The 17,116-nt window shown below is 43.5% G+C and overlaps 1 long non-coding RNA gene across 3 annotated transcripts in view; it reads left to right on the top strand.

The window, feature by feature from the left end:
• The window catches only part of LOC125701710 (uncharacterized), a 39,053-nt gene that overhangs the window by 6,322 nt on the left and 15,615 nt on the right, over positions 1-17,116 (top strand). For 2 of the 3 annotated variants that reach the window (XR_007380335.1, XR_007380336.1), the window contains exon 2: positions 16,538-16,613. This is a non-coding gene — a long non-coding RNA (uncharacterized LOC125701710). Of the gene's footprint in view, positions 1-737; positions 847-16,537; positions 16,614-17,116 lie in introns of those variants that run through there. The other variant, XR_007380337.1, reaches the window with a different exon arrangement.

Below are 17,116 nucleotides of genomic sequence, written 5' to 3'. Positions count from 1 at the left end.
CCCTGCCCCTTGCAAGGGTTGTGGGGCCTGGGTGGCCACTGGCAGCTCTTTTGGCTCCACGTCCTGTCTCAGCTACTTCCTCTGTGCAGAAAGAAAGTTTATAATCGCAGCCATAGGATATTACAGTAGTCTCAAAGAGACCCACTATCTGGCAGGGAAAAAAAAAAAAAAAAAAAAATCAACGAAAAAACCCATTGGTTTCTCCCCCTTCCTCCCCCTTAAACACCGACTATGTTTCAAAATGTGAAAAGGGCAGAAGGCATTTCCACTCACCCGGTAGAACCTCTTAGAAAGGCAGAGAGAAATGCCGTGCATTCCTCCTGCTCCTGCCCTCCCGTCCCGGCCCTGCCCCGCCGCGGGGCCCCCACGCGTGTCTGTGCCCACACCCGGCCCTTCCGCTGCCTCTTTCTCCCCCCGCACCGCCGGGCACACCGCAGTCCCTCCCCGTGCGTGGGCTCCTCCTGCCCCGTCCCGGCCGCGGGGCTTTCGGGGGGCGGCCCCGCCGGAGGGAGGGGGTCCCCTCGCATGCGGCCGGGGGGGGGGGCCCGAACCCTCTCCCAGCCCCGAAATGACGCAGCCCCCACTCCGGCATCTCCTCCCGTTTGGGCTGGCTCCGTTTCAGGAGCTCAGTCTCCCCCCACCCCCTTCTTCCCAGCCTTCCTCCTTCCTCCTCCTCTTCGCCTTACCGTCACTCTCAAACAACCCCCCCCTCACCCACCCCCCCCCCCCCTCCAATACCCGCTCCCCCCGCCGCCCCAAACTCCTTCCTCAGGACCGCGGGATGTCGGCGAGCCCTGGCGAGAGCCGCCGCTCTCCATTTCCAAGCGGGGAGAGCCGCCGGGAGCGGTGAGGCAGCCGCGGGGGGTACACGGGGGTGATGCGGGGGGAAGGCTGTACGGGCCGGGGGGGGGGGTGGGGGGGAGGAGGGCGAAGAATGAAGGCGGAGAGCAGCGCCCCATAGCGCCCCATTGCACCCTCGCGCCCCCCCCCAGCAACGACGGAGCTCCCCTCTGCCCTCCCCCGCGCACGCCGCTGTCCCACCTCTTTATCTATCCCCCCCCCGTCACTAAAAATAAATAAAAATAATCCTAATAAAATCGTCACCATTCATTCGCGCACCTTTAGGCACTCTCGCTTGATATTTTTTCCCCTCTCGCTCTCTTTCCGTTCCCCATCCGCCCCCGACCAAACCGACCCGTTCGCCCCCCCCCCCCCCCCCTTCCCTCTCCTCCGCGTTATCCCAGGTGCAACCGGATGACAGATCAAAGCCGGTTCCGATTTACCCCCGTTGTCCTCCTGGGAGAGCTCGGAAGGCTCAGGGACGGCTCGAGATGGGGCGATGCTCTCCTGCTCCCCATGTGCTCGGCGAGGTGGCTGCTTCCCACCCGCCCTCCGCGCTGCCTTCCCCTTAATTGGCTCTATCTTGATGTGCACTTGTTTTGTTTTGCCTGTTTTAACACTGGGGACGAGATAGGCAGAAAAAGGAGCGTTTGACTCGGTATGTCTCTCTGATTTTTTTTTATTTTTTTATTTTTTCTTCTCTCCCCTTCTGAGGTTGATTTGCATTTGAGGTCTAATTCATATTTCAGAATCCCGGCGTCTGAGGGCTGCGTAGCGCAGGGCATTCTCTGCTGCAGCTGATCACGAGCTTCTCCTGGTGTTCTCTCTGCTCAGTAGAATTTCATTGTGCTCACAAGTGATGGGGATTTGCATTAGTCATTTTGCAGTTTATTATTTTTTTTAAAGAATTTGGTCAAATTTTAATTTAAAGAAGCCCATCTTTTTTAACTGCCAAGGGAACAAATGCCAAGCATTATAAAGGAGGATACCTCACTAACAATGCTGCAGACTCAAAGTTTGAGGCACAGGCTATATATGCCTATAAATGTATCAATCTGCATTCCTGGGAGTTGGATTTCCAGCTCCTCAGCATTTGATTTTGATGACCACACAAACACAGGAGCATATTTATAGTTTCTCACATCTATTCACAGGTGATTTTCCTGCTGCTGGCTACTCTTGCTCCGGCGCTTTGTAATTATTTCACTCCTGAAAGGCATTTCATAGGATTATGTGCTGCTTTACTTATTAAAAGCTTTCAGGCTGTCCAGGTATAACTTCCATCCACATCTCTGGAAGTAGTTATGCAGCCATGTGGATTTTATGGAGAGATTATAAAAGATACATGGTCACATAGAAAGATTCCGCTTTATATCCACAGTCTTTCAGTTCTTTGGATGTGATGAGGAATCCATCTACCCGTGGGCCTTTATGGCTCCTTTAAGGAATACCTTCACATATTTTATTTATGTATATAAAACAAATTTTATTTATGTATATAAAGTGATTACACGAATGGCATATGTTGTGTAATATGCACATAAGACATTTCCAGTGTCTCTGTGCACACACACACGTATACATGTGTGTAATGGGATGCATCACGCTGCTTTAAGGGAAAGTACACCAAATACAAAACGTTTGTAAAGGATCATCTGTGGAGGCTGCTAGTTCACTGGGATCTTGCCTGTAGCTCCTTATAGAAGTCACTGAAGTTACAGACTTTGCTGTATATACCTGCACTCAGCCTCTATCTCAGCACGGAGATAACTTTGCTTGCATATTCGTCCTCATAGCACTCACTACACAGGGCTTTGAATCGTACCTAAAAAGACGCTGCAGAGATTACAAAAATCTTGTAAAATAATAATGGAAAGTGGAATTTTTTATAACGCCAACAACTTCAGCATGATTCTCGGCATCAGCAATTTAGTGCAATTTTATTTGTCTGAACTGGAGTGATATTACAAAGTGAATTAATAGAACATTAGTACTGAGAAAAAAGAAGCAGTTCTGTCTTTGAAATACGAAGTGACTCTAACTTGAGATGAAACCTGAAAGTCTGTGAATAATATATGTGAAATATTAATATTTTAAACGTATCATATTTAAAATTGCTGTGAACTTAAGTAAGGTTTCATAGCAAGAAAAAACAAGTAATTCGTTTGAGATTCCAGATTTATATGTGCCATTTTACAAATGAGGCAATTCACCAAAGAAGTGAGGTCAGGTACGTAAGCCTATTTTGCCATTCTGCATATGGAATACAGTCATTATGGAATATAAATTTAGTTTGGAAAAGTGCTAAAAAAGAACACATTTGCTCTCTTTTCTGCTGCACTGCAAAGAAAATATTTTAAGGCAGCTGATTAATGAGACAAAATGAAGTGATACAGCCCGTAATGCCTACCTGTGCTTTTATACTTAGTGAAGCCGTGCCACAACGGGCATTTATAAAAAGTATGAAGTCAAGTAATGCAGTAACACTTTCAGTGTAGAATGGGAGTTCATACTGCTCAGCCCGATGTTGTAGGAGTGAGCCCTGTAGTGCTTGGCATCGTGTTACCTCAAAATTACTCCTGCAAGAGAAGTTAGGGAGAGAGGAGCAGGGATGAATCCTTTGCTTCAGTTCATGGGAGACGGAGGTGCCACTGCCTGCCTTGCCATTGGCTTTAGTGGGAGCACTCCCATTTAGTGGGAGTGGGAGTGCAGCGCTCAGTCCTCTCCTTAACACCAGATCTCTGCCCTGCTCTGACCCAAAGGAGATCCAGCCTGCCCCGTTCTCTGAAGACACCTGGAGTTGGGCCTCACTGGAAAGAGCAGGGTCTGGTCCTTGGTCTTCTCCCTGGTGTGAAAACTCCTTATGACCCTAATAGAAGTGAAGGGGTTGTTGTGGTATGGTTGGGACCTCAAATGGGAGTTCTTCTGGGCTTAGCTCTGAGGACCACGCCAACTTTGCGCTTCATGCCTAAGAAACCTGCAGTTCATACCCTCCCTTCAGTGAACCAGGCCACTAGCAATGTGAGTTGATAGGTACGATACCTAGGGTACATATGATTGAGCATTTTGAACAGCTAAGGCAACAAAAAAAAAAAGAGAAACAAAAAAAAAGAAAAAAAAGAAGTGTGTTTGCACCAGTGGAAAGCACTGGATGTGTATGAGCTTAGCGAAGAGGGAAATGACACCTTCTGGCAAGTGCTACGGCTGTCATGAGGACTATAAACACCTAGGAACCGTCTTGCTGAAGGACAGCAAAACCCGGGAAGTCTGTAGCCTGCTTCCCAGCAGGAGCTAGTCACAGGTGCCACTGGAGAGGGCAAAAGTTGGTGGCTGGGGGGGAGGGAACATGCCTGTCACCCTCCAGGTGGCAGATTTCTTTCTCACCACTTTGCCCAAAGCTCTGGGACGTTTGATGTAACTCCCCAAATTGCTTCCAGCTCGTTTCAGTAGCTCCTGTTTTTGTTATAAGCGCCCAGTTCCCTTCTGAAGCTCACTATAGATATTTTAGATTCAAAATAATGGTGATGGGGAAAAAAATGTTTTCCTTTTTTAGAACAGTTTCATCATTTTACCACTCTTTGTTTAAACATATGTTTCTCTGCTGTGAAATAACTTCTCTTTCTACATCTATACCCACATGCACAATGCTAACTCATACTAGAAACAACATTTTAAAACTGTGTCATGCTTATATGATAATTATTAATCTTGTCAGAATAAAAAGCGCATTAAAAGGGCTCCACACAAAAATTTGTACCTTAGTGGTTTTGGAAGGGTTTTTTTTTTTTTTTTTTTTTTTTTTTTTAAAGTAATGAGACGTGTCATAACAGCAGAAGGAGCTATACAGTATACAGAGTGCTAGTAAAAGTGTACGACTCCTACAGGACTATTTAGAAATACACAGAGATTAATTTTTCTCCTTTTGGTTAGCGGAATACTCGATGAAAAGGTATGTTTTTATTTTTATTCCTGCTTGTGTCTTACAGTTCTATGAAAACAACGTGGAATTACAAATTCAAAATTTTAGTGGCTATAAATGATATAAAAATAAGGAAGAGGAATGTTCACGTTACGTATCTGGAGGGATAAATACACAATAATCGTGCAATTTGATGGCAGAAAGAATAACTATTTGATAATAAAACCAACACTAAATACAAACAGGATAATATTTGTCTAGTGAGAAAAATAGCAAATAAAATGATGTAACGAAACAACACTTTTGAAACTCTCTCCCTGCTTAGCTCTGTCTTCAGTTGCTGTTAGTGAACAACTCAGTCAAAACTTTTCCACCTTGGTTTTCATATCCCATATCTACAAATCCAAAAATGTAACCGGTAGCAATCCCAGTGAATGTTAGGAAGATGGTTTTACTGTTTGTCGCTTGGGATTTGCTGCAGATCTGGTTTTGCATATGCTTACTCATGGGCTTAAAAGTGCTGAGATACGCGAGCAGTATCTGTAGGCTTCACTTACTGACTTTGTGCAGAAAGACCAGTGTTTTCAAATCGCGAGTTTGTACGTGCAGGAGAAAGGCCCATTTCTGTATAGGTGTGGAGCATTTCTATCTTCATTTGACTTCAGTGGGAATTGTTAAAACTCACAATTTTCAAAAAAAGAGGGGCCGCTTTTCTTGAGCAAGTCGAATGTGGATGTGGAAGTCTGACCTCCTGTATCTCTGTTTGAAAAAAAGTGGAAAAATGCTATCTCTGGAAATCTTTCCCTTTCCTTTTCTCTTTCCCTTTCCCTTTCCCTTTTCCTTTCCTTTCCCTCTTCTTTTCTTCCCTATTAGGTTTAGCATCAGCTCTATGGATACATAATCATTAACCTACCTTTACCATATGGTAACTGTTAGCTTTGCCTTTTACTTCACAGGGGTAGAAGAAACGATTAAACCAAAACTACCCTGAAAAAAAAAAAAAAAAGACATCAATAATATAAATTGTTGTTCATTACTCAATTAAGAAAATAAGAAGATTGGAACATCTATAGGGGGATATTATGATTTTAAATGCTGATGTTTTGACTTTTGAAAATTAGGACATTAGTACTAAATGCTCCCACGTATTTCTTGTTGGCGTTAGGAAATAATCGCATGCAAAGTCTGAAGGCTTGTTTGAGGGACAGCTTCCTGCACTGTGGCACACTGAAACCTGAGGAAAATATTTTGGCTGAATGGAGGGACTGATGGTGGTGGGAGAGGGGACAAGGTGTGTTGGGGAGGCACGCAGTAGGCAGCCTCTGCCAGGCTTTGTGGGGGTCGTGTTCAGAAGGGGAGAATGGGGAGAGCTGAGCCAGATGGGCAGATACTGGTGAAAGTTCCCTCAATACAGCAGGACCAATTCTGTGGTCAGTTTTGGCCGGATGGTGCTGAGCAAGAAGCAGCAAACAGGTCTGATCCAAAGGCCACTCTGTGCACAGCCGGCGCTGGGCCTCGGTACTCATTGCTTTGTCTGCAGGTTGGGGCTGCAACAACTCAAATGAGTCTCCTCTTTTAAAGAAATCCCTAAAATCAGTCAAATCCACAAAATCATGTCCCCTGAATGTGAGCTGCGCCCCTCTTTGTCCTGCTTCATGGCAGAGGCTCTGCAGGATATACCTGTAGTGCCTGGGCACGCTTACAGACCACAGCCCGAACTTTGCTCTTTGGTTTCATCCCTAACCGCACTTATGAGCTTTTCTATTTTCTTTCTCTTTCTTTTTTTTTTTCCCCAAAAATCTTTGCTTCATTTACAGATGATTGTGCTCTGCTCAGCACCAACTGCCTTGATAGGCTTGAGGTCCCTGGGAAACCTCAACGCGCATTTTATAAACGCAGTAAGCAAAGCACACCAGCATATTAATAGGTAAAAGGCATTTTAAAGGGGCACTGCCACTTGGTAATTTAGTCTGGTAAAATATATCAGCCGAGAGCAGTTTGGGGGAGTTTCATCAAGCCACAAGTGTTCTTTGCAGTGTAAGGCTTCTGCATTTTAATTATTATTTCTTTTTCTGCCACTGTGGCTGTGTAAAAGATCCCTGGAGACAATGAGGTCTGTGACACTGAGGGACAGGTTGCACTGACGCTGCACAGAGAGCCATAAAAAGCACAAAATGGGCACAGAATAACATGCAGAAAGAGAAAAGAACGGCTTCTCTAATTTGTCGCATTTGTAGTAGTTATGTCAGGAGCGGGTAAAAAAAAAAAAAAGCAGGCAGAAATGGGATCTCTTAACTGACAGAACCTCTTTAAATGTGCTTGAAGAACCATCTCAGGGAAGAAAAGTAGGAAAAAAAAAAAGATACGCTGCGCTGTTCTGGATTTTATTTGTTTAAATGCAAATTTATGGAGCTGGCCACACACCAAAAATTGGAGAGTTTGGTACTGCCGTTGTTTTGGTGTATTTTTCAGCACTGTAATGGGCTGGCTACAGGGAGACAAAGGAGAATATGAATATATGGCAGTTGATACTGAGATTTGGGTGACATTTTTGCTTGTTGCAACTGTCATTTTTAAAAATCCATTTTCATCCTATCACATTATTGAATCACAGCAGACGTTGATACATAAAAGCTGGAATTATTTAATAACCAAAATTAGGAGTGGTTTTTGTAGCTTATTTCTTGTTTCCAACCCCTTGACTGATCATGAATCCTAAGGTCTGGGATCACGAAACCTAAACTTGTCCATAGGTTAGAGGTAGGCTGGGTAAGAAGAAAGAAACTGGTTTCTTTTTAAAGCAATAGAAAGCATGCTGTTTCATGGGGCATCAAAAAGCGAGCTCAAGTGTAATGCCACTATCACACCTTTCAGAGCATTTTTATTTCAGGAGTCTGTCCCCAGTTTTAATCTGAAGGAGCTACTTTTGGGAATTACATTTACAGTCCTGGTGTTTGACTGCTAAGGAAGAGGTGTGCCCTTTGTCCATACCTGCAGATGGTTTGGATGATTTTACTTTTTTGGAGGAAAGCAGTCCCAATGGGCTGCATTCAGAAAATGCATTCATAGCATTAGTGCAGAACTAAGTTACAAAAGAATATTAATCTAATACATTCCAGAATTCAAATATGTGTGATTAATAAGCATTATTATCTATAAATAAGGCTCTAATGATACTTTGGCAGTGTTGTAAACACAAGAATCAGAAGCAATTATTGTCATTATTGTTCTGCAAGTACTTTCCATGAATACCAAATGGATATTACTGTCCAGCTCCTTGGCACATAGAGATCCTGTAAAGAAACAGTTGTCAGTCAGTAAGGTCTGTTGTTAACTACATTTGTCTAAAATGCAGTGTACCTTAAGACTGAGCATGGGAGGCATTGAAAGCATGACGATTGTTGATTTAAAAATTCTTCCTTTGTCTTTTTCAACCCACAGCGTTATGTTAAATAAAGCCTAAGAGAAAGTTTTCGCATTCTGTGAGATAGGCTGTTTGTGTGATGGTTGCGATTAAAACAGCTACCCTTCCTTGTGTGAAACCCACAGAGGTGAGAAAATTCCAGATGAAAGGTGGAGTGAAAATAATTACAAAGCCACCCTCCAGCTATTAGAGGTAACCCGCAGATCATTCTTAAGGACGCGGGATAAAAGGGACGTTTGTCTCCACCATGTTTACCTCTCTGCAGTTTTTACAGGTCTCATAGACTAGAGTCATGCTGGTGGCCTGGTCCCATTGCTGTGACACCCCCATTTGCCTTCCTTTGGCAGTCTCACCTCCCTCACGAAACCACACCATTTTAGACAGCGCCAGCCAACAGCAGCATTTTGTGGTGGGTGTCATGTTGTTCTTCAGATGCCAGGGTGTCATCGCGAGCAGGAACAGTGTGGGTCTGACTCTTCGATCCTGCTGAAAGAAAAGGGAAAAAAAAAGAAAAAAAACAACCAAAACAGTAAGCTTTACTTTCCAAATGTGTTCAATTCTTCTTTCCTCTCCTTGATATTTGGGGCGTGCAGCACCCTATACCATGTGGTTTAACATTTTGTTCTCTATTTGTAGGTCAACATTTCCATGATTAAACTTCATCCTTTATTCAGCCTGTTCTGGCTAGGCTTTGCAGCACATGTGATATAAGCTGTTTTTGCAGCTAGTAGGCCAAATCTTACTCTGGATAAGTGAGCCAAACATATGTGACTGAGTCAGACACTTAAATCAGCTCATTGGTAAATGGGAGATAACTCCAGGTGCAGTGTTGAACACTGAGAACCAAAAAAGTGGGAAGGGTGGCCAATGTTCCTCCGTGTGGGAAAGGAGACATCCTATGAACACAGACAGTGAAATCATAGCCCTACCCAAATTTCTCTCTCCCGTGCTTGCCTGAGGATATGGAGCTGTCTTGACTGAAGTCATTGGGCATCTTTCCATTGGCTTTGGTGGGCTCAGGACCAGGCCAGGCTTGGGTAGGCTCAGCAGCAGCTGGATGTGGTACAAGAGGAAGCAAGACCTTTCTTACCTCCAAATATGAAAAGCCATCCCTCTTGGAGAACTCACCTTGTTTCTTCGCAACATTCACAGGATGGTTTCTTGGGTAGCATGGTGTACCTGGTGTGTGGCACCCCATTTTTTTCAGTCCCTTTCCCCACAATGCCCTTAGATGTCAGGCTCATTTACTAACAGAGGCCACTGCATCTTCTTTAGCCCTGTGGCAGTCATCGGTTGCTCTAATATGCAGCTAGACTGAATGACCTCTACTCATATATCAGTGGAACAATTCCTGGAAGTGTTTGCAGCCTTGAGTGAACATTACCCAACTCAGTAATCTTCAGTGCTGAGGATTTGCATTTAAGAACTACTTCTGGCAACATGGTCAGAAGGCATGGCCAGCAGTCCTCTTTCTCCTGTCCTTTCCATTACCTGGTAACTCTAGTAAGCCTGTGTGTCTACTTAGGTGCAGCCAGAAGAGCCAGACGTGCAGGCAGGTGCCATGATTCAGAGCTGCTCTATTATTGCTCTGTGACTTTCTTACTTTCATCAGGGCTGGATTGGTCCTGGTTGTTGGGCTGCTAGAAGACTTTGACCCTTTTCCTCATGTTTACATAGCAAGTACCAAGGCTGACTAGCGAGCAAAAGCAAAAGAGAGGCCCTGCAGCAAGGTCAGGGAGGACACAATTTCCTTAAAAGGGCAAGGCTTTACCTGCAGTGCTGCAGAGAGAAGAATGCACTTCATCTGTGTTTTGGTGCTGACTTGCGTCCTTGCTGACAATGAACAGCCTCCCTCAGGAATAAGCCCTTGCAGAGTCCTGCTTATGTTGACTCCCTTTGCTAAATGAAGTAGTGGCAATGTAACTAGCAGGACTTTCAGTGACTTTGGCTTTTATCTTTTTTTAAGAATCTCATCCTTCATTTGCTTTGATTTTTTTTCAGTAGCTTTTTTTCATTTAGGGAAAACATGTCCTGCCCCAAACTAAATCTACTTGTTAATGTTCAGTGGATAAGCTCAAATAATAAATAAAGCTACCCACTATTTGCAGACTCCCATCCTGATAATGCACTATGGTATGTAAGATCAAGTGCACGCACTACTCCTGAGCTCTGAGTTCTAGACCCTTGGTCACTCAGATCCATATTGATGGATCATCCAATTGCTTTTCCTGCTGTTGTGCTGGGAAGAAAAGCCTTCTAGGAACAAAAGGAAAGCTGCTGAGGAGCTGGTAGAAGGCAGATGCCATCAGCTCTTGGTATATTGGTGAATAACAGGCCAAGCTGCAGGGGATGCTGTCCTGAAGTGAGGCATGCATATAGGTGACCTAGTCTGGTGTGTGCAAGGACCCAAAAAGGTGCAAGGTAGAGAGAAGGAGGGGAGGAAGGAGGGAGAATGTATTGCATGCTTCTGAAATGCAATAGAAAGTGTACCACCTTTCTGCCTTCACTGGTGTGAGAGACAAGAATATGCTGGAATAAATCCATATGTGCTTCAAAGACACATCAGTGTCAAATTAGTGGAAAGTAGAGGGGAATTCAGACCACTAAGATCTGTCGATAGGGTCAAGTGGCCTCCCTGGCCCTGGTCCTGCCTTTTGGAAACACAGACTGCACTTTGGATTAACTTTTAAAAGTGTGAGCCAAGCAGTGATGGAGAAGTGGAGGAAAGTGGGAAAGTTATGTGATCGGAGTGTGAGGGGAATGTGCCATGCTACGAGGACATAAAGTCAAAGAAAAGCAAATTAAGCTTTTTCTTTGCAGTTTTTTAGACAAAAGAAATTAAGTCACCATTCTCTTGTTCTTAAATAACAGCCTTCCTCTTCCACTGCACAAAAGATCTCAGGATCACACAGGAATGAATTAAGCCTACGGTACCAGATGTAATTTCAAGTTAATGAAGAGACAGTGTATTTTGTGTTATCTTTTCTCTTGTTTCTGATTGTCTTTTTTGGGGTTGATATTACTGTAAGTAAATACATTTGTCTTTTGTTTCATTTTCCCCTTGTGACCTATTTCATTTAATTAGAAGGAAATGTGTAATAGGAAATGAGTAGCATCACACTGGGCTCCATCCAAAGACTGTGAAATCACCGGGAATCTTTCCCGTGGTTTTCACGAGCACCGGATCAGGCCCTGCAGAAAAGAGGGGATATTTCCACCTTATCTGGAACAGAGGGAAGAATGCATGCTGCCAGTGTAAAAATATTACAGTCGTCATTTTAAGATCTGGCCCAGATCCTAGGGAAGGATTTTGCTACTGCATCTGCCTTTCTGTGCCACATGTTTCACATCTGCGGCAGCACGTTAAGGATAAAGGTTTCTAAAACCTCAACTCTGACTGTACGTATGAAAAGAAGATACAAATTAAGTGAAAGATAAAAGATATTGATGGAAGTACATGAGATGCTCTTTAACATGCATATTATTGACTCAATAGATTGTTACGGCTTCAGAGCTATTAGGGTCTGCTGTGTCAATGTGTACTTAGGGACTGTTTAATATGCAGATGGTTGACATGACAGACCGGAGCCATTACAGTCTATCATGTCAGAAGGGATACATGAATACACACTTTGGCAACACTGTGAAAAGTCCCTTTAAAACACAATTGCTGTACGCACTTAGACGCTTTAATAAGTTGGGTTTATTCTGGTACCGAAGGACCACAGAGTCTGGATTTATCAGCTACAAAATTTATTTCCAAATTAAGCCATTTTCCGTGAGGAATGTGCAGCCAGGAGGACAGGGTGTAATCTCAGATCCACAGCTCATATCAAATCTTGTAAAATTAGCTGCCGCTCTTGTGCGTGTGTATGAGAGATCAGAATCTATCTGCTGGCATGTGTCTTTTTGAAGAATATAGTTTTGTCTTTTTGAGGGGTAAGGGAGAATGTCGTCTCTTTTTTTCATTCAAATAATCTTCAGTAGCAATTAAATAGCTTATGCTACCTAAGAGATCAGCTATTACAAGATAAGCAGCATGACAGTTTGGAAAAACTGAATATGTCTTTGATTATTTACTAAGTTTTGATATCTGCTATTTGCCTCAAAATGCTAAAAAGTGAAGTATAAGATACAAACATGAAAGGCTCATTTGATCATCATAAGGGAAGGAATCAGTAGTTTTGCTTTTCTTTTCCTCAACAACTTATTTTTTATTAAAATATCGAAGCCAAGTGTTGTGTTTAATAAGATATATTTTTTTCATTTGAATATCAAATGGAAAAATACAATTAAAACATTTCTGCTTTTGCATTAGTTGTAGGCTACATTTCAGCAATGCATATATCTAAGAAGCTCAGCATACACATTTGGTATATATTAGATGCTTCTAACAGATGCCCAGACCTCTTCCCCTGATTTTTAATGTTCTTTTTTTATGGCAGTGATCCAGGGACATTTTAATTTGCAAGCCTGTGAACTTGGAAATAATACTTGTCGTGGGGCATTACAGCTAGTCTGTTCCCTCTAAGTTTATTGTCATGTATCACCTAGCTCTGATTTTTAGTGGATTTGCTGGGCTGAGGCGTGTGGTGCAACTCCAGCCTAAAATTCCATGGGAAAAAAGCGCTCTGCCTTTTGAATAATACTAACCATGCGGCATTATAAATGCCTTCCCTCTTTGTGGTACAGCTGGGGTGCAAATCTTGCAAAGGAGAGAAGTGTGTTTTTGGGCAAACGTGCTGATTTCTTTTCTGATTGCTTCTTTTAGCTGGTACTGTCAGAGAGGTCATTGCTAACATAGGCGGTGGGTAGGGTAAGAGCTGGGAGGTAGAAAGTGAGGAAGGGACATTTCCCATGACCTGCCACACACCTGCTCCTGGATCTCCAACTACATTTCTGCAGCAGCACGGGAAATCCCAGGTCTAGAAAAGCCCATGAAGTGACAGCCAAATGAATGCAACCCGTGCTCCTTCCCCAGTGGGTGATGATTCTCCTTATACTGAGGTACCTCTGCAACGACAGAGGACCAAGCAGCAGGAATGCAGCCTTACACCACATCAGTGCTAGTGGGAAAGACGTGCTGATAACGCTGAGCTCTGCAAACCCTGCTGCCCTTCCCACCTCACCTCAGGCTGTCTGTTGTGGCCACGGGAGCACAGCTGTGTCCCAAGGGTTCTGCTCTCCCCATCGTTCTGCTCTCTTCCTTCCTCTGTGTATCCAGTTCCACTTCTCTCTGTGTGCACCCCCACGCAAGCTTCAGCTGAGAATGGCCCATATGAGCGTGCAATGCATAGTGCTGTATTACCTGCTGCTAATCAATAAAGTGAAAATGTAGCTTTTGACAGCGCTTGTAATTTTGACTATCGCAATGGTGTGCCATTTCTTTGAGTGCAGTACGCTTCTGTGCCCCATTAAAGCATGGCTGGCATAGCTTTCAACTATTCACAAATGCTGAGATGTTGAAAAATGTAACATTTACAAAAGATACATCTGGTGTATATTTACAAGGCTCAGGAATCATTTAAATAGTGCCTTTGCCATCACCATATTAGGAGAAAAGTTAGTCCCAGACCCATATGTGAAATCAGTAGTCAAATCTGAGCTGGTTTAAATTCCACTGATACGGTATGGTATTTTGGGGTATTAAACGTGAACATACCGTGCTGGGTGTAATGTGTGAGTGGGGTAATACAGAGCAAAGTACAGACCTCAAGAACGTCTGTGACAGTTGCCAATATGCACCTGCTTCAACCAGTGTGGTCAGAAGATGATTGGGAGTTTTTAAGGACAATTTTTTTTTGTCTTGTTTGTTTTTAATCAAAGAAGAGTCACTGACCTCTAATTGATAGAGATAATCTTTTTACTTGTTTATTTATTTTTAATTCTTCAGTGAGAATTGTAAGACATATTCAGGAGTCAAGGAAAAAGACACTGAACAGTTTCCTTTATATCATATAACAAGTTGGGGACAAAAAAGATTTCACCTCCTCCTGCTACATTTGAAAGTTATTTTTTAATTAATGGGATTGGTCATGTTTTCACCATGCTAAGGCAGGAAATTCAAGGTAAACCAGATACTGTTTCAGTCACACAAACATGAATTAGGCATGTAGCATCAGACTTAATTTCAGTTTCTAGGTCTGTAATTGAATCTAGCTCAATGTGAACTCTTTTTTTTTTTTTTTTGCACCATCACATTGATATCTGGATGATAGTGACATTATTTAAAGCAACAAATCAACCTATAGAATTGTGTTCAGCTATACTTTCTTTATGTCATTTGACAGTAAATGGAATAAAAAAAAATGCTACTTTTCTCTAGGGGAAGATTTGTTAAAGGGTTTTCATCTTTTGTCAAGATATTTAATCTTACAGCGTTACGAAAAAAAAAAAAAATACACAGTTTGTACAAGCGCAGATTTTTGCATGCACAGTTTGCCTGATTGCTAATTTGGATGAATGCTCTTAGGCTTAACACAGGCAAATGAAAGAGGAAAGATAATTTTTGCATATATCCTCTGTGTCAAGTGTGAGTCCCTGGACTCTAAGGGAAGCAGGTATTCGCTTTTTGGGCTGAAGGCTGTCACTCTGGATCGCCCGATACATCAGTCTTAGTTCATGCATGCCAATGAGAACAAATCCTAACAATGAGCTGTTGAGTGATGCCAACAGAAATGAATGTTTCTGAAGGCTTCAGGGCTATGGAGAAAGCAGCTGAAGCTAACTGTGTGCCACTCTCACCCTCGCTAGCTGTCCGAAGCAGGGCGAGATTTTGGCGAAACCCTCCCACATAATAGACAATTTTGAACACACCTTTGTTTTGCGGTGGGCTGAGTAAAGCTGATACGCGACTGTATAATTAAGCCAAAATACCCAACCATGTTATTTCCTTGGAGGGGCTCGCTGTAGAATGCCCTATCCAAAATTATTAGCGTGCCTAGTAATTATTATTGCTAATTCCTGTTTGTCAGCCTGTCGCTCCATCACAGCAGTGATCACGTGCTGGAATATCCACTGCTCAGGACATAACACGCTTTTGGAAGCAGACGATTGTTTAATTGATAGATTGCAAAAATGGGTTGGCCTATTACCTTTTCATGTTTCCCTTTACTTCAGCATCCCGAACTCTCACAGTTCCTCAGTAGCTTTTCTGATCCATCATGTCAGCCTGGCAGCTGTGCCTCTGCACTCTGCCTGCTGCCCATCGCCAGCCAAAATTTCAGCCTCCAACACACGGCATGCCCTCCTCCCTGGCTGTCCACCCACCAGAGAGCTCATTTTACCTATCTATTTAATGAATTTCCTGTAACTGGCAGAACTGCTTTCTCTCGGGGGTCCTCTCAGCCCAGGGCATCAGCTCCTACTGTGTGTTCCAAGATGTCTCCAGGAGTGTGCCACGCACCCAAGATCAGGCTCCTGTGGTCTGAGCCTCCCCACCTCATGGCCATTTGTACTTGGAGATACAGCATTTCCCATCCACCTGGTAACTTCTGCCCTTGCTCTGGAGCCTCAGCTTTTCTCAAATTCAATTTCTCTGTGGCATGCAGATCTGCGAAAGACAGCATCTTGCACTGATGTACTCATTTTGACACAGGTGCACCAAGCAAATTGCCCTATGAGGTGTCTACCCCCTCCCCAAAACAGGGAAAAATGACTGGAAAATGGTTGAATTTTTATGAGCAAATTTTCAAGTATGTGCAGATTTTTTTACTGCCAAGCTGTATAATAGGTGTTTTTGAGAGGTCGTTAACTCCAGCAGTATAGTCAAAAACAGTGTTACACCCCACACTGCATCATTCGTTAAGCAATTAAGTTACTGATAGGCTTTTACGTTTATTTACCTTGATGGAAAGATATGTTTACTCAACCTGAGTACAAATCAACATGAGGAGGCGGAAGTTCAGAGTAAATTTGACTAATGATGTTGTGTTTTCATCCTTAAAAGAAAGAAAAAAAGCCTCCCTGCTTTTGATGCCATTTTATCTTCATTGGAAGGGATCCGAAATGATCCCAACTGTCATGTGAGCGCTCAGGGAGGCTCAGATCCTCTTTGATTGCCTCTGAACGTCTCTCTCCGTTGGCTCCTACCTCCCTGTACATGAATACAGCGTGCAGCTCTTCAGGTTGTTTACTGAGCAGCACTTTAACTCTTCCCCCGTGAATGCTCTTGTGCCTTTGAGCAAAGAAGAGACTGTGGCCACCTCTGCCTGGGGGGAGCGTTAGTGCAGCCCTGCTGCTGATGTGTGGGGAGAATTCCCTCTCAGTTTTAGGAAAACTTCTGAAAAACAAAACTGACTGGTGCAATTCATATTTCTTTCAGCAAACCTTAATTATCTCTCATTTTCTTTCAGGCCCACTCTGTTCTCCAGCCTCGTTACATGGGTTTCTGTCTCTCCTCAGCATCCCCTTGAATGGCATCTACTGCACGTGAGCATCCTCCACAGTCTCTAAGATACTTTTGTTGTTTTTCTTTTTAAGCATTTGTTTTTTTAAGATGACATTGATAGACGTGAGGCCTAAGTCTGGAGATGTTCTGTGGGTAGAGCTCACATTTATTTCAGTATGTGGAGCAGCTTTAGGATCTGATCCATGTTGAAGACAAGCACTGCGTAATGAGGCCCGGGCATATAAAACAATATGTATTCTAACACAGCTCACTCAAAACAAATATGTTCCCTTCTCTTCAGCTGGTGTAAACAAACAATCTCCATTGTGCTTGGCGGGCCTCTGCTGCGCTGCCGTGTGTGAGACCAGAGCTTTGCTTCCCAGGAGTTAGGAACACAGTCTCTGACTGCATCACCATCCGCAGTCCCACGAATTAGGGCGCTGGTCCTAAAAGCCGCGCTCAAGTTTGGGGCTGTTGTAAGTGCTTTATAGGTAGACCTTTCCATGCTACCAGTGTGTTTACACGTGGTCTCACCTCTGAGGAC

The sequence above is a fragment of the Lagopus muta genome, chromosome 1 (assembly GCF_023343835.1).
Source record: "Lagopus muta isolate bLagMut1 chromosome 1, bLagMut1 primary, whole genome shotgun sequence".
NCBI lineage: Eukaryota > Metazoa > Chordata > Aves > Galliformes > Phasianidae > Lagopus > Lagopus muta.
Note: the sequence above shows the minus strand (reverse complement) of the source record. Positions and strands in the feature narration are given on the sequence as shown.